This window comes from Onychomys torridus, chromosome 7 (genome assembly GCF_903995425.1).
Source record: "Onychomys torridus chromosome 7, mOncTor1.1, whole genome shotgun sequence".
NCBI lineage: Eukaryota > Metazoa > Chordata > Mammalia > Rodentia > Cricetidae > Onychomys > Onychomys torridus.
The window spans coordinates 78273449-78295558 of record NC_050449.1 but is presented as its reverse complement, the minus strand read 5'-3'; positions in this window follow the sequence as shown (position 1 = coordinate 78295558).

Below are 22110 nucleotides of genomic sequence, written 5' to 3'. Positions count from 1 at the left end.
TGGAAGAAAACATGAGTGGATTCTGAGGAGGGAGGAAGGGAGGGAGGGAGGGGGAGAGAGAGAGAGAGAGAGAGAGAGAGAGAGAGAGAGAGATTTCAAATTAAGATTTCCATTTTCTTAGACTTTACAGTGTCTCGATGCTTTACCCAAATATGCCAAACTAAAGGAAGGAGAGTGTAAATCTTCTACCTACTAATATATTCTGGATTTATGTAATTTGATGTTTTTCCAGGGAGTCTGAAATTTTCCAGGAGTAGGGCCATTCATCAGCATCTGAAGAGACAGATGTGCTGAAGAAAAGGAAAAGTGCTGGCTAGTTTTGCTCCACAGACTCCCAGAGAAACAGCGGTTGAGGCGTGCAGAGAACACCTAGAACAGGGAACACGTCCACTCACATCTTACTAGAAGCAAGAGGATGTAGCATTACAGTGGGACAGTCTAAGTTATTGGAGGAGTTTGTGACTATTGTTCTTGAAACAGCATTAAAAGCCCTTAAGTGATGCTGCACTCAGAGGGTTGCCCTCTAGGTGTTGGACTAAAAATTATATGAGAAAAATGATGTCAGAAAGGACTACCTTTCTTCTCAGTTGTAAGATTCTGGCTCCTCTCACAGTAAATGACAGGACCCATCAGTACCAGGTTAATAATGTAACTATGATCATACCAAAGCGACTGTCAAAAGGAAGATAACTGTCACTCATCTGAAGGCTAATGCAGACATTCAACTCTTCTTCTTTCCATCTAGGTAGTTACCTATCCTTGTCTTGGCATCTGTCACTATTCTCTGTATAGACTATTTCCATTCTAGGGTGACTTCTAGTCACTTGGCAATGACATGTCCTTGTAACATCATTTATTTCTACCTCTCTCAATGAGATTAACTCTTTAATTTGTAAACTTCCTGTGAGTACGATATATGTTCATTTGGTATACAGAATCTGGCCTCGGCTTGAGAAGATGTGCAATACATGGGGTATAAATGATAAGTTAGGGAACTGACTATTTCTACCTGCTCCCTCTACAAATACATACTTTGGTGTACCTTTTTATTTATTTATTTATTTTTACTGGAATGATTTTGCAAATTATATCCTGGCATATTTTCTGTTTATCTTATTTCTTTCACTGTTTTGATCATTCAGATCTCTAATAAAATACCTCAGAGAGTCATTCACAGGACTAAACTAGTTAATCCCAATTATAAGGACTTAACTGTCATCTAAAGGAAACATAGCTGGATTTCAAAAATTAACAGGAAATTCACTATTTAAGATATACACACATTTCATGACTAATCAGTAATTTTTTTAACTCAAACATGCATATAATCTTAATAAATGTCTCAGCTTCTACTGTTTTGAAGGTCAGTGTTTTTTATTTATTCCCTCTAACTGTAGGACAGGACATTTGCATTAATAATCATAGTTTATGATGTTTCAGCAATGAACTTTTTATAGAAAGCAATGTGTTATCACCCCATGGAGTGCTTTATTACCATAGAATAATATTAGAACCTTCAGAGGAACAAATAGCCACCAGGTACCACAGTGTGTGCTTTGACTACATGTCCAAGACTCTGATTCGGTATACATTTCAGCTACCTTTCTCTACTGTTCCACTTACATTATGCTTAGAGTTGCTTGGGCTTATTTAGTAATATGATTGTCTTGCTATATGACCATACCAATTTTCAACCCAATTGAGAAGGAGAATAGACTTAGCCAGATGGTTTTTGGGGAATGGAAAAAAACAATATTCTTGAGATATAGTTTCAAAAGCAGAAGGAAAGTGAGTGGGTCGATCCTCATTATGACCAAATGAAAGATTGCCAGGTTCTTCAAAGGTAGCCAAATATTGATTGAGAATTTTTTTGAGAGGTGAAATTATTCTAAAATGTTTTGAAAAGATATTTGTGTGCTAAGTTTTAATGCTAAGAACAGACAGTTTCATTTAATACTTAGAACAGATATCTTCTGGAATGTAGGATGGAGCCTTTGGAAAGTCATATTAACATTTGTAGAAATTTTAGAATTTTCACATTCTGTTCTACTATTACAATCAATTAGGCTTCGTGGCCCCAGCTCAGTTTTTAGCACCTATTAGGAACCAAGGGCCAGCAGGTCCCTGTACAAAGGCGGCACTCAGCCTATGAGTGAGATGAAGCATGTGTTGTGCAGCTGATAAAGTCCTGCGGTCAGTCAAACTCTCTTGGGAGCTTCGCTGTTAACAGGTAGCTTTTAGCCCCAGTTCTCACAATTGCTCCTGCTTTGTAAGATAAGGTCCGGGCTAGAGATGGGTTTTTAGGGGACTATTGAGACCATTTAGTTCGTAGTCTATGCCCATTTTTACCGTATTTGAGGACCGTGATTCCAACCTTTTCATCAGACAAACAAACAGAACAAGTATTTTCCCAGGCTGGAGCACCAGGTCTAGCGGTGTTTAATGACTGACTCCTGCCTTTCTGGCCTTCATCCATGTAGGTATTACTTCTGATCAATTGTGGTTGTTTTTTCTTTAGGTTTATAAATGCTGACTTTCATAGGAAATCCAATGGACCGCTGCTGCCCCATCAGATAGTTATTATTAAGGCCTTTATAATTACATAAACTGATGACTTTTTAAAGGTTATTTTAAGTGTATTTTTAAAATAATTATTTGAATTTTTAATTTACTCTTCTCTCAATATGTTACATCCCAACCTTAGTTTCCCCTCCCTCAACTCCTCCCAGTTTCTCCTCTCCCCTCCACTCCCCACCAGATCCATGCCTCTTCTGGTGCCCTTCAGAAAAGTGCAGGCCTCCCATGGATATCAAGCACAATCACTTACAATAAGTCTAGGCACATACCCTCATATCAAGGCTGGAAGCAGCAACCCAGTAGAAGGAAAAGGGTCCCAAAAGCAGGCAAAAGAATCAGACATAACGCCACTCCCATTGTTAGGAGTCTCATAAGAATATCAACCCTCACAAACATGACATATATGCACACGACCTATCTCTGACCCATACAGGCTCCCTGAAAGTCACGTCAGTCTCTGTGAGCCCCTATGAGTCCTGCTTAGTTGATTCTGTGGTCTGTGTTTTCTTGTGGTGTCTTCAACTTCTCTGGCTCCTGCCCTCTTTCCTCCTTCTCTTCCATGGAATTCCCCAAGCTCCATCTAATGTTTGGCTGTGAGTCTCTGCATGTGCTCAGTTGCTGAATGAATCCTTTCTGATGATGATTATGGTAGGCTCAAATCTACAAATATAATTTTATTTTATGTGCATTAGTGTTTTGCTTGCATGTATGTCTGTGTGAGGATGTTGGATTCCCTGAAACGGTAGTTACAGACAGTTGTAAAATGCCATGTGGATGTTGGGAATTGAACCTGGGTCCTCTTGAAGAGCAACAAGTGCTCTTAACCACTGAGCCATCTCTCCTACCTTAAAATTGTATTTGTGTGTGTGTGTGTGTGTGTGTGTGTGTGTGTGTGTGTGTGCGCACACCAGATATTGTGCTGGTGATCTAGACAAAGGTGAGTGAAAAAGTGAGCTTCCACATGGAACTGATGAGTTAGAGAGAGAGAACTATTTAACTATTTAATGATTTAATCCAGTTGGAAATATGCAAAATGTACTAGAAGACAAAGCAAAGAGCTGCTGGAAGAACCTGGAAATATATCTTTTAGTCAACACTAAAAGTCAAACCCAGCAGAGTTTTAGCGATGTAGAGAGATACACAAAGATCATTCTGAGCAGAAAGAAGAACATCAGTGGAACAGTCAGACTATGGAAGATACATTTGAGGAACTGAAAGAGGCCAGTTTGAATAGGAAGAATAGGTAGGTCAAGATGAGAGAGCCCCTGGAGGACACCCAAGATGTTTTAGAGTTGATGGGGGGGAAGGGTTACTTTGTCCATCTAGCTACTGTATGAGACATAGATTGCAGAGCAATGAGAGAAGAAAACTAAAACCAACAGTGAGTTTGGAGGTAATGGAGAAGAGTCTACCTGTGAGGATAGTGTGATCTAGCACAGTTTAGTAGAAGAGACAAAACACAGACATCATTTGCTGGTTGATTGTGAAGATTTGTATATCAGTTAGTGGGTTTGAACCACAGAGCCCCAGGGACAGAGCTGAGGATGAGAATCCAAGTGTACTTTGGCATGTACTAAGTTTGAGATTCATTTCATACAGTCAGGGGGTCACAGGTCTAGGTTATTGGAGAAATATTAGCTAGCAAGAAATATTTGGATGGTTAATATTTCAAGTGAATACTATTGCCAACAGAAAGAGTATAGAGTGAGAAAAGAAGGACTGAGTGTAAGGCACCTTGTTCTACTCACGTTCAGTCAGGAAATCCTGCTACTTCTCTTTCCCAGATATATGAAGACTAAACTGTCTTATGTAAAACTATAACCACAAATGGACAGTGTTCTCTACTGCCTGCATTTTCCTCATCATCATGATTACCAACTATGAAACATAATACAGAAATTTAGATAATGTTTTAAAACACGTATATACCACAGAACATCTGTTCTCTTTTACCATCATCAATCTTTTGATAAATGTCTTCCCATTATCTGTGCTACTATCTGGCCTCTGTCAGCTAGCATTCTGCTTTTTGCCCCCAAGTGTGACATTTTTGGATTAAAAGTATACAAATTTATGAAGGGTTTTTACTTACATGTCTGACGTATTTCAGCTAACATGTGTGAGGTTGCAAATGACAGGGTTTTTTCTTCCAGTTTGGTTGTTTGGTTGGTTTTGCCTCTGTTTGTGGTTTTGAGACAGGACCCCACATAGCCTACTGTCCCAGTTTACTTTGTTTGTTTGTTTTCAATGCCTGTGTTAAAGACCATGGCCAAAAGTAACAATCCATCCTAAAGGGAAGTCAGGAAAGGAACTGATGGCAGGGACCTGGAGGCAGAAACTGTAGCCGAGGCCACGAAGATCCTTGCTTACTGGTGTGTTCTCCATGACTTGCTTAGCTTCTTCATACAACCCAACACTATTTGCCCAGGGGTACAACTGCCCACAGTGAGCTGGGTTTCTGCCATCAATCATTAATCAAGAAATGCCACCCATGTACTTGCCTACAGGTCAATTTTATGTAGGTATTTTCTCAATTGAGATTTCCTTTCCCCAGATGAAGAGGTCTGTGTCAAAGTGACAAAAAATAACTGGACAAAAACTGGTCTTCAACTTCTGATATTATGTCCTTTTCTGCCTGAGTCTAGTGCTGAGATTATAGGGGTGCCCCTTGTACTTAGGTCCATTTTTCCTTTTTCCCTCCCTCCTTTTCCTCCCTCCCTCCCTCCCTGTCTCCCTCTCTCCCTCCCTCCTTCCCTCCCTCTCCCTCTTTCTTTCTTTCTCTCTTTCTTCTTCCTTCTTTCCTCCCTCCCTTCCTGTCTTTCTTTCTTTCTTTCTTCCTTCCTTTCTCTCTCTCTCCTTTCTTTCTTTCTTTCTTTCTTTCTTCCTTCCTTCCTTCCTTCCTTCCTTCCTTCCTTCCTCCCTCCCTCCCTCCCTCCCTTCCTTCCTCTCTCTCTCTTTCTTCTCTCTCTTTCTTCTCTCTCTCTCTCTCTCTCTCTCTCTCTCTCTCTCTCTGTCTGACTCTCTCTCTCTTCACTACTTGGTGAAATGGTGTTGCACAATATATATGTGCCCCTTTTAGTTTTCCTCTGCCCATCTACATTGGACTGAATGATATCATGAGCAATGCTGTAGTAAACATGAGACTGTAGACATCTCATTGATAGAATGATTTTTTTCTTTTGGATATATACTGAGGAGAAGAATTGCTGAACCAAATGGTAGTTACAATTTTAATTTTTAATTGTAATACATAACGACTTTACTAATTTACTTTCTGATCAGCAGTGAACAATTGGCTTATCTTTTCTCTATATCTTCAGCAACATTTGCTATTCTTTCTGGGGACAGCCATTCCATCAGGTATGAGGTGATGTGCCCTTATGATTTCAATATGCATCTCCTAATAACTAGTGATATGCAGTATTTTGAACACATGTGTTGGTCATTAGGATGACACTTTTAGAAAAATGTCTATATAAGTTCTTTACCCATTTTCTCTGCTCTCAGTTTTTCTTCCCCTCCCCCCCCCCATTCTTTTTCTTTTTTTGCTATCAAGTTGAGCGCTTATACATTTTTGGACATTAACTTTCCTAGGTATAGTTTGGGAATATTTTACCACATTCTTTAAATTACTTAGATTTTGCTCTTAATATCATGTTAGTTAGCAGTACAAAATAATTTATCTCATCATATTTCCACAGGAGTGTACAAATGTCCTTGATCACATTCACTCCACTCCTATTTCTCCTTTTCAATTGTTTCTATTTCTCTACAAGAGCCTTTTTGTTCAAATAATTTGACTTGTCTAATTTGTTAGGAGTACTTTTAGGGTCAGTTCCAAAACATTATTGCCAAGACCAATGTCATGGTTCTTTCTCATGTGCTTTTCCCCTTATAGTTTCACAGCATCAACTCTTAGAGTTAAGGAAACTCTTACATTGTAATTTTGAGTCAAGGCATAGAAATAAGTAATTGACCTTAAGTAATATGAAAATATTTAGAGAATGGGGGAAGCTTATGATGTAGATTTTATATATATATCTTAGAGTTTCTGTTGCTGCAATGAAATTCCATGACCAAAAAGCAAGTTGGGGAAGGAAGAGTTTATTTGGCTTATGTGTCTACATGATAGTTCATCACTGAAAGAAGTCAGAACAGGAACTCAAACAGGGACAGAACCTGAAGGCAGGAGCTGCTGCTTACTGGCTTGCTTTCACATGGTTTGCTCAGCCTGCTTTCTGATAAAGCCAGGACCACCAGTCCAGGGATGTCCCCAACCACAGTGGTCTGGGCTCTCCATCAATCAATAATTAAGGAAATGCTCTACAGGCTTGCCTCTAGCCCAGTCTCATGGAGGCCTATTCCCTCCTCTCAGACGACTTTAGCTGAGTTGACTGAAAACTATCCAGCATCATACAAAATCAGAAGATCCTCTTTCACCATGGGTGAAGAAAAATGGTGTGGTTTGGTTATTATTCTCACAGGCCCACATGTTAACAGTTTGGACATCAGTCTGTGGGATTATTGGGAAATGGCAGAACCTTCAGGAGGTAGGGACTAGTGGAACGAAATGAAGTCACAGGTGGCATGCTATTGAAAATGATATCGGAACCCTGCCTCCTTCTGTCTCCATCTTTGCTTCCTGATGTCTGTGTGGAAAACAGTTTTTCCTACCATTTAATCCTAACATTAAGTAGTATCTTACGAAATGTCCAAAGGCATCAAGAGGGCTATGTGGCCATGGGCTGAATCCTTTGAGCTATGGATTAAAATGAACCTTTATTCTTTTAAAAATTAATTTATCTAAGCATTTTGTCATAATGACCAACAGCTGACTACCTCAAAGGACTTGCTGATCCCATGAGGTGTAGTTTGCTTCTGATTGCCTGACTGAGGCAGGAACAAGATTATGGTGGGAGGGTGGATGAAAGCAAAAAAGTAGAAAGAACTTGGAAGAAAAATTGTTTTACTAACCTAAATAATTAATTGAAAAAAATTAGGAAAAAATATTTTTGCTGTTTCACTTAAAGTGAGGATATAAAACATTGGTTTGTGCTGAAGGTATGGCCATAAAATTGAAGATAGTTGGAATTTAACCAAGAGAGAGAACAGTTTACCTGTGAACCTCAAGGATCACGTTTGACAGGCTGCAGTTTGCTTTCAGATAAAAGTCCTTCAATCTTTAACTTCCAGGTAAGTATGGTCACTGGAGAGACAGTGTTGGCAAGATAACGGATTTTATCAGTTTGCAACCACAGAGCTTCTACTGGCGCGTGATTGACTCAGTAAGGCATTCCTCACTGGAAAGCTTATGAAAGAGCCCTAGGAGCCAATCACGTATAGCTTAATGTATAAACAAGGTCCTAGGGCCAAGACCAATCCGTTCAAAACAAGTTGTGTAATGGGGTGAAAGAAAGTTGTTCAAATAAGTTACTTCACCTTGCTGCCTCCCTGTCAACAGCCCTTTCCTCCTGAAAACCCACCCTTCCACGCTTGTTGGTTGTCCAGCTGGACATGAATCACTAACCTGTCTACTTATTTTCTATGTGGATAAACCGCACTTTGCTCTTATTCTAGACTTCCTTATGAATTGGAGAAGACACATTGATCTTGCCACAGAGCAGGACTGTTCAAGGAGGAGTCAAGGTGAAGTCAGAGAAGTAGATGCTGGGGTTGGGGTTTAGCTCAGTGGTAGAGCCCTTGCCTAGTAAGCACAGGCCCTGGGTTCGAGCCTCAGCTCAAAAAAAAAAAAGAAAAGAAAAGAAAAGAAAAGAAAAGAAAAAGAGAAGTAGATGCTGAGTTTTAGAAAGTTTGACCAAGGAAATAGCATTTCACCCAAGCTGTTTGTAATCTACTTTTCATCTTGACTAGCTGTTATTTATTTATTTATTTATTTATTTATTTATTTATTTATTTGGACTTTTTTCTTTTTTTGTATAACAGCCCTGGCTGTCCTGGGACTCTGTTTGAAAACCAAGCTGTCCTGAAACTCACAGAGATCCACCTGCCATTGCTTCCTGAGTGCTGGGATTAAAGGCATGTGCAACCATGACTGGCTCAACTGACTATTTATTTTTAAATAGGTAGAGTACTTCTGTCTCGAAAAAAATCTGACAGCATATACTTTCCCCTGAGCATTAGGCCCTGAATATATTTGTTGGAAGAGCAAATAATTGTACACCTCAGAATGAAAAGTTACATGCCCACATACAAACATATCAGGGGGGGAAAAAGTGCTTTGTCCCTTACTACTGACACTCAATGTATAAAACTTCTGTGATTGCAGTTCTGTGGGCTCTTTTGCTCACTAGTCAGTTTTCCAACACCAGATGAAGCCACTGTTCAATAATTAAATTCAGACATGGTCATGTCTACCTGGATTTAGAATCAGACCCTGCAGGGGAAGACCTAAGTCCCACAGAACTGTCCCCCACTTCAGATTGAGGCATTGGGTACTTCTGATTAACTGACCATAAATCAGGGATTTCTACAGTCTCCCTCTTAGCTCTAGAATGACTTGTGGAACTTGGGGGAAATACCCAGCTTGCTACCAGTGTAGTACAGATTGATACTTGAGAGGGGTCTAGTGAACTATGAAAGGAAAGGGTACAGAAATACAGGGGCCTCTGTCACTGTGGAACTGGGATGTGTCATAGTAACGACATTGACATTTTCAGTAATATGAGGACTTTCTGAATTCTATCATTTTGGGTTTCTGTGGAGGCTTCATTAGAGGCTTCACTATGCTGCTATGCTTAATTAAATTTTTGATCATTGCTTCAGCCCCGCTCTTTTCCTTGGAGGTAAGGGGATGGGGATTAAAGTCCCAATTCTTTAACCGTATGGCTATTTTCCTTGGCACCAGGGCCCCTATCCACAGGTTGTTGTGGGGTCCTAAAGCATCCTTCTGATTTCATAAAACACTTAGCAGTTGGGAGATTCCAAAGACCTCAGGTGTTGTGTCCCAGGAATTGGCTTCACAAAACAAACAATGAGTTTCCATCACATCACAGCAGGTTCCTTTGAGCATTTCCAGTCTGCTTTTTTATATTTCTAAAAATCTGTTAGACTATAAGTTGCTTATAATTCCATTCATTTTAATACCCAGACATACTCATGAACATTAATATTCAGAAATAAAGTTGATTTTTCTAAGAAATAAAATTGTTTGCTAGGGACAAAAATAATACATTTCAAGACTTTTGGTTTATTTTTTTTAATGATTAAAGGCAATAAAGCTGATTAGAAAACATTTATTAATCTCTTCCCAGGTGCAAGGTATCATGTTAAACTATGTAAAAGATATGAAAAGAAAAAAAACTTATTTACATTTTATGGCAAATAATCAGAATTATTTGGTATTTAATAGCACATACTTTTCTCATTTCTCTGAATCCTGACTTCTAGCAGTTTTCTCTTTATTCATGTTCATTAGTCATTTTATTACTTAATTGTTGTGCTTTAATTAGATACATTGCTAGTATGTATAGAATGAATGTGTATATGGCTCTGCAGATTGAAACAGATGTTTTAATGAATAAATTAGGATGATTTTTCTAATGATTAGGTTTAATTTGAGAGCCAGTACTTTAATGTTGGGATGGAGAGTAGGTCACATTAGTAACTAGGACATGTGACATGTAGCAAAACACTTCACATATTTAACAATTGTATCATTTTAAGAAGTGGGCAATTGGACAGATGGATAGCAATGCCATTTCTTAGGAATGGAAATGGAAGTTTGATTTATAGCTTGGAAGGCTGTGGATCTCAACTGAAAAATTTTAATGTTTTTATGTAATATGAGGAAGGACTCATGGCCTTGATTTTGTGGTCTGAGAAGCTTAATGTAATGGTAGCTAGTGATTACTGGGGAGTGAGGTGGAGTTAGGAATCTAGTTAGACTTTATCTTATAAAGACCCAGACCTGAGCCATTGATTAATAATGAAAGCAAAAAAAACAAGAGATACTGAGTGGCTTGAACCAAACAAAATTCAGTACTAAGCAAGTGAGTGGCGATAGAAGGAAAAGCTCCTTTCCCCCAGAGATTTAAACTTGGCTGACCGGATGGGCAGTACGACAACAGAAGGCCTCAGAAGAACCTACTGGAGGAGCAGCATAGCCAGCTTCAATTCAAACCGGCAGAGTTCCAGGGGTCCATCAGATATGGTAGGTCAGGATCTGATAGCCAGCACACAGCATGGTAAGAGGGCAGGGCCTGGAGCCCATGAATTTGGGAAGCTTTGTATAAAGGTCATAAAACCATGCAAAGATTAGAATTATGAGGAAGTGATAAAGCTCAGAAGAGTGAGAATGAAGAGAATAGTGAATAAATCCAATGTTCAACTGCATTTCCTCCTTTCATAGTTGTGAAAACTAACATCATTTGTGAGGTTCATTATCAGGAAAGATGATCCTATAAGCTGGTGGAGTCTGCAGAAGTTTCCGGAAATTTTGCCAATTATATAATTGCGTTAAGAGAATTGATTATAAGTAGACAAGCTGTAAATAAAGAGGATAAAAGACAGCAGTGCTTTAAAGTACATTTAGTAGAAATACTTATAAGATGATTAACATTTTGAGTATTAGTTGTGGCTATGAGATGTACTCAGATAAAATGACTTGTTAAGATATGAGAAGAAACAGGTTTCTTACTAATGGATTCTAAAATGGGAGTCAGGGGGAGCTAAGCAGCTGGGAAGCAGAGGAGATTAGCATGATGTGAATAAAAAAGCCTTTACAATGTTTCATCTTGCATGTGTTCCATTTGACTTGCTAGCTTTATAGTGGAATTTGAAGCAATATTTGGCATGAAAATAAGCTTGTACTTTGTAGTAGATTTTAGAGGTGATACACTCTTATTTGGTAGAAAATGAGGGTGTATTCCTACTGCAAATTATTTTCATTAGAACTTCTGTTACCAAATTTTGCAAATACACAAAATTCAATAAAGAATTAGTTAATTTCCTCATGACAAAATACCTAGCAAGAGCGTCTTAAGAGTGAAAAGAGTTACTTTGGCTCACACTTTAAAGGGATGTAGTCCATCATGGAAGGAAAGGCACAGAGGCTAAAATGGGTGAGTATCTGGTGGTGAGTGTGTGGCTAATGATTCCACCACACAAACAGGAAGTAAAAAGATAGATGGGAAGCAGTGATGGCACATAAGGCTAAAATCCTGTTCCTATGGTACTACCACATATGATAGCTAGACTCCATATCCAAAAGTTTCTATAACCTCCCTAGACTAGGTGAAGTTCATATCCAGACTGAAGCCCTCCTCTTATAGACATTGTAGGCATGACCATGTCCTAATCCACAGCACGTGAAGTTCAACTTCAAAAGCCCCTATAATCTGCCAGTTCTAACATTGTCCAAATGCTCAAATTTATTATGAGACCAAGGCAGTCTCTAACCTGTGAGCGATAATAACACAAAGTAAATGATGTACTTTCAATAGATAATGGCACACAGTAACTATTCAGAAATTTGTAGATTTAAAGTATTACTTAAAATATCTTTCATTTACATACATTTATGATAAAATATTTCCTTATTTAAAATAAAATTGATATAGGAATGTTTTCAAGGGTGACCCAGTGAACACTTATGGAGAGAATGGCAATATATGAATATGAGGGAGAATAATTTTGGAATGATGGATGAGGGAAGTTTAAGTGGGCTATGAGCATATTTGCTTACATACACACGTACATTTACATATGACCCCTCAGTAACAAGCCAACAGATGTCTGTGTATAAAGCTCTTCAGTTTTATGCTATGTTTACAGAATGGATGGGTTCTGTCTTTATTCAAGGCCCTTAGCAAATGTTTATTGAAATGTATACAGCAATACTATGCTTGTATTTATATTTGTCCCTTAAGATTAATTTTTAATATTGTTCTGTGAAACATTTTGAGTTTTAAAAATCTCTAATTATTGAGAATGGAATCTACTATTGATAACTATAAATGCTTATAGTTAAATTATAGTTAAATAATTAAACTAAAAATACAAGAGAAACTTATGCCATTTTTGTAAAGAAAGAGAACACAGTCTTTTGTCTTTGCACTGATAGAAGAAAATCCCCTTAAAATTTAGAGTTGTTTCCTGCTTATATTCTCATGCAACTGTTTTTACATAAAACTTTAGATCTGGAAGTTATTTATTTCAATTCTTATGGCTAAGAAAACAGAATTTCAAGATACACATGACTGTATTTCTCTCTGGATTTCTTTATTATCCATGAGGACTGATCTTTATATTATAACACTATCAGAGCTATATTGCTTTACTAACTGTTTGATGTTCTGTTCTCAGTTCCATCTTTAATTGAAGGTGTTTTTCCTTTGATTGTTTCTTTGTTTGTTTTTCCTTTATTTCTTCTTGGCAAATTCTAACTGTTGCGCAGAAAATACAGAGCTGTAGAAATCAGATTTTAGATGTCTGTTAGTAGAGTGATACTTTTCTCAGAAAAGGCTGTCAAAAAGTGTGTTTGATGTCAAAGCATGTGTGCCTGGGGAAACATTTGCAAAATGTGCTATTTCTGAGTTCATATTATTAGAAGTGTCTGCTGAAAGTGTGATACAAACTTAGCCTGGCCAGGAAACTGTTTTCAGGCTGTCATGATGCCTCTGTCTCATGTCACTGTTAGATTTAAGTCATATTGTTTTGGCATGGGCTAAGTGATCGTCTTTAAAATATTCACTCTGCTCTTGTCTTCTGGGTCATGGTGTTCCTATCCACATGCAAATGCATTGTTTATTAATTGTATGATGTGTTTTAATAGAGTCTTTGATGCACGAATGAATTCATAATTATTAGGCTCTCTTTTTCCCAGAAGAACCAGAAAAGAGTTAGCTGTATTCCCTCAGCCAATTAATGCCTGGATGTGCCTCTCACCTCTCCAGAGTAGAATGTTTGTGGGTCTTATAAGTCTCTTTGGCCCTTGGAGACATGGTGCTGGTGAGGTACACATTAGAATTAATTCTTGGTAACAGAGGAGCTTCTACTTGATAGATGAGTACATAATGATATAAAAAGAGGTTAGAATTAGAATTATATTAAGTGGGAAATTATACTCGTAGAGTATAGAGGACATTCAGTAACAATTTAAAATGCAATGAAGTTTTTTTATTGAGTATTTGACAATAAGATAGTGTTGGATTAAGACTTTTTCAATGAAGGAAGTGAAATGGGTGAGGAGAGAGGAAAGCTTGGCAGATAAGTATCTATAATGTCATTGAGGTGGGAGGGCAGAGTTCAGAGGCTTCTACCCTGGGTACAAAGTGGAACTGGTGATGAGGAACACTGAGCAAGGGGTGGAAATCAGTGAGGAGAATGGCAAAAAGATGAAACTAAGAAGATATTGAGCAACTGGGAGAACCATGCCTCCTATTCATGCTTACGTTACAGAGATATGATCAAATTAGTTAAGATGAATCTTGGAACTGGGCGGTGGTGGCACACACCTTTAATCCCAGCACTCGGGAGGCAGAGCCAGGTGGATCTCTGTGAATTCAAGGCCAGCCTGGGTACAGAGTGAGATCCAGGAAAGGTGCAAAGCTACACAGAGAAACCCTGTCTCGAAAAACAAAACAAAACAAAACAAAACAAACAAACAAAAAAAGATGAATCTCATCCAAGAGTTTAAGCACATGGAGGGAGAGACTTTATAGAGATAGGGAGTCAAGTTACAAAGTAGATTTCTCCTTTTATAAACCCTGTAATTGCTGATACATAGCAGGAAAATCTTACAGAAACACATGGAAAATTTACACATAATCACAAGAGAGGGTGCAGATAACTAAGCAGAGGGAAACGTTTGTTGATGGTGGCATCAACTAAAAATCAGCAGTAACAGCTGTGCTTCAGTGTGCTTTCCAATTTTAATTATTTTATTGGTGTGTGTGTATGTGTGTATGTGTGTGGTGTGTGTGTGTGTGTGTGTGTGTGTGTGTGTGTGTGTGTGTGTGTGTGTGTGTTTCTGTGCATGCATGTGTGAAAGTAGATGTGAGTGTACTGTCCTTTGATGATATTTCTGGAGACTGTGATTTGTGGTAGGATGTCTTCCTCAATTGGTTCCCATCTTATTTTTTGAACAAGAGTTTTTTGTTGTACATGGAGCTCACTGATACCTGGACCAGCTGGCTAGGAAGCCCCAAGGATCTTCTTGTCCTTTTCTCCCCGGGGCTTGTATTATAGTTGTATAATGCTTCCTCTGAGTTTGCAGATTAAATCAAGATCTCATGCTTTCAGGACAAGCTCTTTACCAACTAATCTATCTACCCAACCCTGATTGACTTTTTTCTGTTATTGAAAATATTTTTCATACAATATATTCTGATCATTGTTTCCCTTTTACCAACTCCTCCCAGTTTCTCCGCACCTCTCCTTCCATCCAGATCCACACCATTTCTGAAAAAGACGGCCATCTCAAAAATAATAATAAAGTACAATGATACAATACAAAACCAAACAAATCAGAATAGGGGAAAACAAACAGAGGAAAAATATCCATTGAAAAACCAGGAGACACTCATTCGCACACATAGGAATCCCATAAAGCCCAAAACTGAAAGCCATAAGATAAGAAAAGGACTTGTAAAATTTAAAAGAAAAAAATAAAGAAAAACCAACCAAACCAAACCAAACAAAATGCAACTAAATTTGTTTTGTGTTGACCATATACTGAGTGGGGGGCATGCAGCCTGCACTTAAGAGTGGTTTGTTTTCCCTGAGATTTTTACCAGGAAAACTAATTTTTCATTTGCAAGTGGTTATCAGCTGAAGCTAGCTTCTGGATTAGGAATGGGAGCTCTGTGTTCACTTCTCATCTCAGCTCTAGAACCCCATGCAGGGTCAGTGCACACCACCCAAGCCTCTGTGAATTCATATGTGCATCAATTGTACCACGTGTAGAGGCTTTGTTTCCTTGGTGTCTTCCATCTCCTTTGACTCTTAAACTCCTTCTTATACTCTTACATAATTACTTCATATTCAATGAGTTGTGGGAGTGTTATCTTCAGCAATGGGGCCTTGCATTCAGTTTGTTGAGGGTAACCTATAGTTTTGGCAACAGCATGGTGTTCTGGAGTTCCTACTGGATGGCATTGGCCTACAATTTGTTAAGATGTGACTCATTCCTGGCACTGGAAGCTTCATTTGGTGACACAGAATGTCCAGTTGGGCGTCTGTCTCCCCATTATTTATCAATTTTATTGCATTGATATTTTTTTCTCTTGGCAATTTATATTGTTTTGCATGTCTAAATTACTTGGTAGAGATTTTTTTCTCTTCTTATTTAATTCTCATGATTACAAGTGTGTATGAACACTGACTCAGGTAGAGTAAGTATCACAAAATATAAAGGTAGTAATTCAGATAGAGATTTTTTTCCTTGTTCCTGAATTTTATGTGATTGTCTTGAGTCTCCTGTTGCGGATATCGCTCTGTATAAATAAAATGCTGTTTGGCCAGTGGCCAGGCAGAAAATATAGGCAGGACAAAAGAGAAGAGCATTCTGGGAAGTGGAAGGCTGGGGCAGAGAGACACTGCCAGCTGCTGCCATGACAAGGAAGATGTAAGGTACAGTTAAGCCACAAACCAAGTGGCAAAGTATAGACTAATAGAAATAGATTAATTTAAGATAAAAGAACTAGATAACAAGAAGCCTGCCATGGCCATATAGTTTGTAAGCAATATAAGTTTCTGTGTGTTTACTTGGTTGGATCTGAGTGTCTATGGGCCTGGAGGGAGAGAGAGATTTGTCCTGACTCTGGGCCAGGTAGGAAAACTCTAACTGCAGTCTCCTATTTATCTCACACAAAAAGTGGGCCAGTTAAACTGAGTAGAAAGCAATGATAAATGCATGCACATATGGAAAACTAACCTTTGACAATGTTTATAAAAATATACAATGGACAAAGGGTTGTTGCATCAATTGATGGTTCTGCTAAGATTGCATATCCACAGGTAAAAGAATGATTTTGAACCTTATCTCACACTTCAAAAAAATCTTATTAAAAATGGATCAATGTATAAGGCAAAGTCAAGAATATCTACAATATAAAACTCTGATCTGGGCAATGTATTGCTGTGATAGTACAAGCATGCACAACAAAAACAAAACTGGTAGCTTCTATACATCAAAGAAATAAAGAGTAGTATGAAAGGCAACCCAAGGAAAGGAAGAAAGAATCTGCAAAAGGGAACCCTGATACACTATAGATATGGCTATAAGTTACAGGCAACATTTAGGATAGAAGTATCATAGCATTCACCAATCATACTCAGTGGTATGTGGTAAGTGAAGTGCAGTGAAATTAGGAGCTTTATTTTGTCATTAATAGGAATAGAAAATATTGAATTAATAGGAGACTTCATTATTTATTGTCTTACAGATCAAACTTCTGGGAACTGTCATGATTCAGGTGCTGACAATTGACAATAAATATAAGCATTCAATTTCAATGCAGTTGGGGTAATAATACAATAAGATCCACACCAAATAAATACTCTATTTCCAACATGCTCCATGCTATATATACACTAAGAAGTGTCTGGTGGGTTATTATAATCCACTCTTGTGCTAAATTTTAAAGATTTTTTTAAACAATAGTTTTGTGTGACTGATGGTTTTCTTCTTGCTTTTCTGACTTACTTTTTATATCATTTTAAGGTGTAAAGGAGATGTGATGCTTCATTTAAGAAACAAGTATTATTTGAGATTTGAATTATTCTGTAAAGGAATATAGAGAAGATTAAAGATTCCCTTCTTTACAATGGAGTTTGACAGTAGGCATTTACTAATACTTTATTGAGATGAAATAATGGAATAAAAACTTGGGAGAGAGATGGGTTGAACTGATTTTCATTGGTGGTATTCATTGGACAATGAAAGTTGAGAAAGAAAGTCATTCAAGAAAGAGATAACTGAAATTGAACAAGAAGTAGATTTCTCCAGTTAGCCACAGCTACATAAAGAACTGCACTGAAACCTATTATAATGAAACTATTCATTTTCTCATGTAATTGTGACAGGTGGGGATAGAAGGTTCTTATCAATAGGGTCTCATGTGTGTTCAGTTATATGCCTGATAGAGACCAAGTAATCTGAAGTCTTGACTGAAATGGATATAGAAGATAGATCATTTTAATGGCTGACCATTTATGGTAACGCTCACTTAGGACAGACTCAGATTGAAAAAGAACAGTGAGCAACTAAAAGATTCACACATCTTTTAAGCAAATCTGAAGTAGGTCTATACTTCATACTTAATCTATGGCCTCAGCAAAATATCAGCTGCCTTGATTCCTTCCTTATAGTTTTACTTGATTGTGTCTTCACTTACCTTTTATGAAACGGCTTAAATACCAAAGTTTCAATAATGTTGTAACAGATCCCTTAATTTCATGGCTTCCATTTTTCTATATAAAGGAATTACTATCCCCTTAGCAAGAAAGTAGTACAATCATGTATTACTGTAACATTAAAAATGAATTTCAGTACATGAATTGTACTTCATATACATTGCCATGTCTACATCCCATATCAATCAATCAATGGTCAATCCCAACACATCTGAGATTTGTTTCCTACATTCGAACACATCATCATCCCTGCTTTGTTTGTTGCCCCCATCTTCAGTGTTTCTTTCCTTTATTATTGTTTGCCTTTGTCCAGTCTTCCATAGGTTGCTAGATGACCTCAAAGGATGACCAGATGGTGTCTCCCTTGCCTATTGGTAGGGTTTCAAGCTTCTTGTCACCTCAAGTAAGCCCATTTACATTAGAATTTCTCTTCTTATAGATAATTTTTATAAGCTCTTTAAAAAATTATTTTATAATTGAATTTAATTTTACATATCAGCCATGGATTCTGCTGCCCTCCTACCTGCCTCCACCTCCCCCATAGCCCACCTCCCATTCCCATCTCCTCCAGGGCAAAGACTCCCCTGGGAATTCAGCTCAACTTGGGAGATTCAGTCCAGGTAGGTCCAGTCCCCTCCTCCCAGGCTGAGCAAAGTGTCCCTGCATAAGTCTCAGGTTCCAAACAGCCAGCTCATGCACTAAGGACAGGTCTGGGTCCCACTGCCTGGGTGCCTCCCAAACAGTTGAAGCTAATCAACTGTCTCACTTATCCAGAGGGCCTGATCCAGTTGGGGGCTCCTCAGCTATTGGTTCATAATTCATGTGTTTCCATTCGTTTGGCTATTTGTCCCTGTGCTTTTTCCAATCTTGGTCTCAACAATTCTTGCTCATACAATCCCTCCTCTTTCTCGCCAATTGGACTCTTGGAGCTCCACCTGGGGCCTGGCTGTGGATTTCTGCATCTGCTTCCCTCAGTCATTGGATGAGATTTCTAGCATGACATTTAGGGTGTTTGGCCATCTGATCACCAGACTAGGTCAGATCAGGCTTTCTCTCGACCATTGCCAGCAGTCTACAGAGGATGTATCATTGTGGATTTCTGGGGACCTCTCTAGCACTTTGCTTCTTCCTATTCTCATGTGGTCTTCATTTATCATGGTCTCTTATTCATTGTTCTCCCACTCTGTTCTTGATCCAGCTGGGCTCTCCTGCTCCCCTAAGCTCTCTTTCCCTCAACCCTTGCCCTTCATTACCCCCCTCACATCCAGGTTATTCATGTAGATCTCATCCATTTCTCTGTCATTGGGCAATCCCTAGGTAGCTGGAGTTGTGAGTAGCAGTCTAGTCATCCTTTGTTTTACATCTAGTATCTACCTATAAGTGAGTACATACCATGTTTGTCTTTCTGAGTCTGGGTTACCAGACTCAGGATGATTTTTTCTAGATCCATCCATTTGCCTGCAAACCTCATGATGTCATTGTTTTTCTCTGTTCAATAGTACTCAATTGTGTATATGTACCACATTTTCTTTAACCATTCTTCAGTTGTAGGGCATCTAGGTTGGCTATTACAAACAATGCTGATATGAACATAGCTGAGCAAATGCCCTTGTGGTATGATTGAGCATTCCTTGGGTATATGCCCAAGAGTGCTTTTGCTGGGTCTTGGGGGAGATGGATTCCCAATTTCCTAAGAAAGCACCATATCGATTTCCAAAGTGGCTGTACAAGCTTGCATTCCCACCAGCAGTGGAGGAGAGTTCCCCTTGCTCCACATCCTCTCCAGCATAAGCTGTCTTCTGTGTTTTTGATTGTAGCCATTCTGACAGCTGTAAGGTGGTATCTCAGAGTTGTTTTGATTTGCATTTCCCTGATAATTAGGGATGTTGAGCAATTCCTTAAATATCTTTCAGCCATTTGAGCTTCCTCTGTTGAGAATTCTCTGTTTAGTTCTATGGCCATTTCTTAATTGGACTTTTGGGTGTTTTGTTGTCTAATTGCTTGAGTTCTTTATATATTCTAGATATCAGCCCTCTGTCAGATGTGGGGTTGGTGAAGACCTTTTCCCATTCTGTAGGCTGTCACTTTGTCTTGTTGACTGTGTCCTTTGCTCTACAAAAGCTTCTCAGTTTCAACAGGTCCCATTGATTGATTGTTTCTCTCAGTGTCTGTGCTATTGGTGTTATATTTAGGAAGTGATCTCCTATGCCAATGCGTTCAAGACTACTTCCTACTTTCTCTTCTATCAGGTTCAGAGTAACTGGATTTATCTTGAGGTCTTTGATCCACTTGGATTTAAGTTTTGTGCACGGTGACAGATGTGGATCTATTTGAGTCTTTTACACATTGACATCCAGTTATGCCAGCACCATTTGTTGAAGATGCTTTCTTTTTTCCATTGTACAGTTTGGGTTTCTTTGTCAAAAATTTTATGTTCATAGGTATGTGGACTTATGTCAGGGTCTTCAATTAGATTCCATTGGTCCACATGTCAGTTTTTATGACAATACCAAGCTGTTTTTATTACTGTAGCTGTATAGTAGAGCTTGAGGTCAGGGATCATGATGCCTCCAGAGGTTGTTTCATTGTCCAGGATTCTTTTGGCTATCCTGAGTTTTTTGTTTTTCCATATGAAGTTGAGTATTATTCTTTCCAGGTCTGTGAAGAATTGTCTTGGTATTTTGATGGGGATTGCATTGAATCTGTAGTTTGCTTTTGGTACGTTGTTTTTTAAAACTACTAAAATGCTGAAAGTCCTTCCTAAGGCTCATTATAGTATCTTAGCTCTTTCTTAGATGAATTTCTTTCTCTGATTTCATTGTCCAGTGAACACCACCAGGTGTTCAACCTACATTTTCCAAAAGCTTTTCCAGTATTTCATTTCAGTTGTTCGACTCCTTGACTATACAATTGGGTCTGCTCATTTTTTTACCAGAACAATACTTACTTGAGAGAAGAAATTTCATTTTGATAATCTAATATTGGCTTTTACTATGTATAATTGCTAGTTAAATGGTCCTTTTTGTCTTTGAGGTGCTAAAATTTTAAAAATGTAGATGCATTGCTAGAATGAAAGGAGAAAAGTTGTGTTTCATAAATGTTTCAATCATATTTCTTTACCCGTTGAGAAATGCTTGGATGACAGGATTGGTTTATAAAGAATAAATCATTTTGTGAGTGATGGATGGTTTTAGAGGGATAATTTTTCATACTTGATTAGAATGGTTTAAATAAAAATTTCAATATAATTGAAAATCCACTTCTACCATCCACTATGGAGCCCATTCTTCTGATTTCATCCTTGAAGTTCATATAAACAACTAATCACTTATGAATAAAATGAGTATGTGTTGATAACAGATACTACTGTTTGCCTACCCTTTATTGAGAATATTCTATATGATGCAAGGTAGAAACCTTTGATAAAAAGAGGCCTTCATCACTCTTCTCCCCTGGTACTATGCAAAGTAACTTCTAACTCCATGAACACTAGTCACTAGGAGTAGAGCTTCTAGCTGGATACCAGCTCAATTTCTCTGTGTTAGTGATGTAAGTAAGTGATGTCTTCATCAATAGGGCCTTACTCTAGTGTTGTAGAGAGTAACCAGTAGATTTGGTAGTAGCCTGTGATGCTTGGGAGATGGTCTATGACATCCTTTTGGCCAGATACTCAACAAGGTTTAACCCATTCTTCACATTAAAGGACACTTGGCATAAGGTGCATAGTTGGGGCATTGTCTCTCCTAATACATGGCGATTCCATTTAAATGCCATGTATAAGTAATATTTACAGTAGTAGGCTTCCATATAGCTTTTCAAAAAGCCTTTAGTGTTAATTGCCCTTTCTATATTCCTTCTTTGACCCCTGTCCCTTGTTTCCCATCCCCTCCCTATTTAATCCTAATCTATTTACCCTTATACCTCCTCATAATAATCATCTTGTTTACCCTTCATTGAAAGAATCCCTCTTCCCTCCTGATTCCTTATTAGCTACTTACCTTCTGTAGTTATTCTTATTACAATACACATATCTAAAGTTTAAAAGGTAGCATCTACATATAATAGAAAGCACACAATATTTGTCTTTTGTGATCTGAGATACCTCAGTCATTTTGACTATTTCTAGCTCAATCCATTTACCTGCAAACGTCATGATTT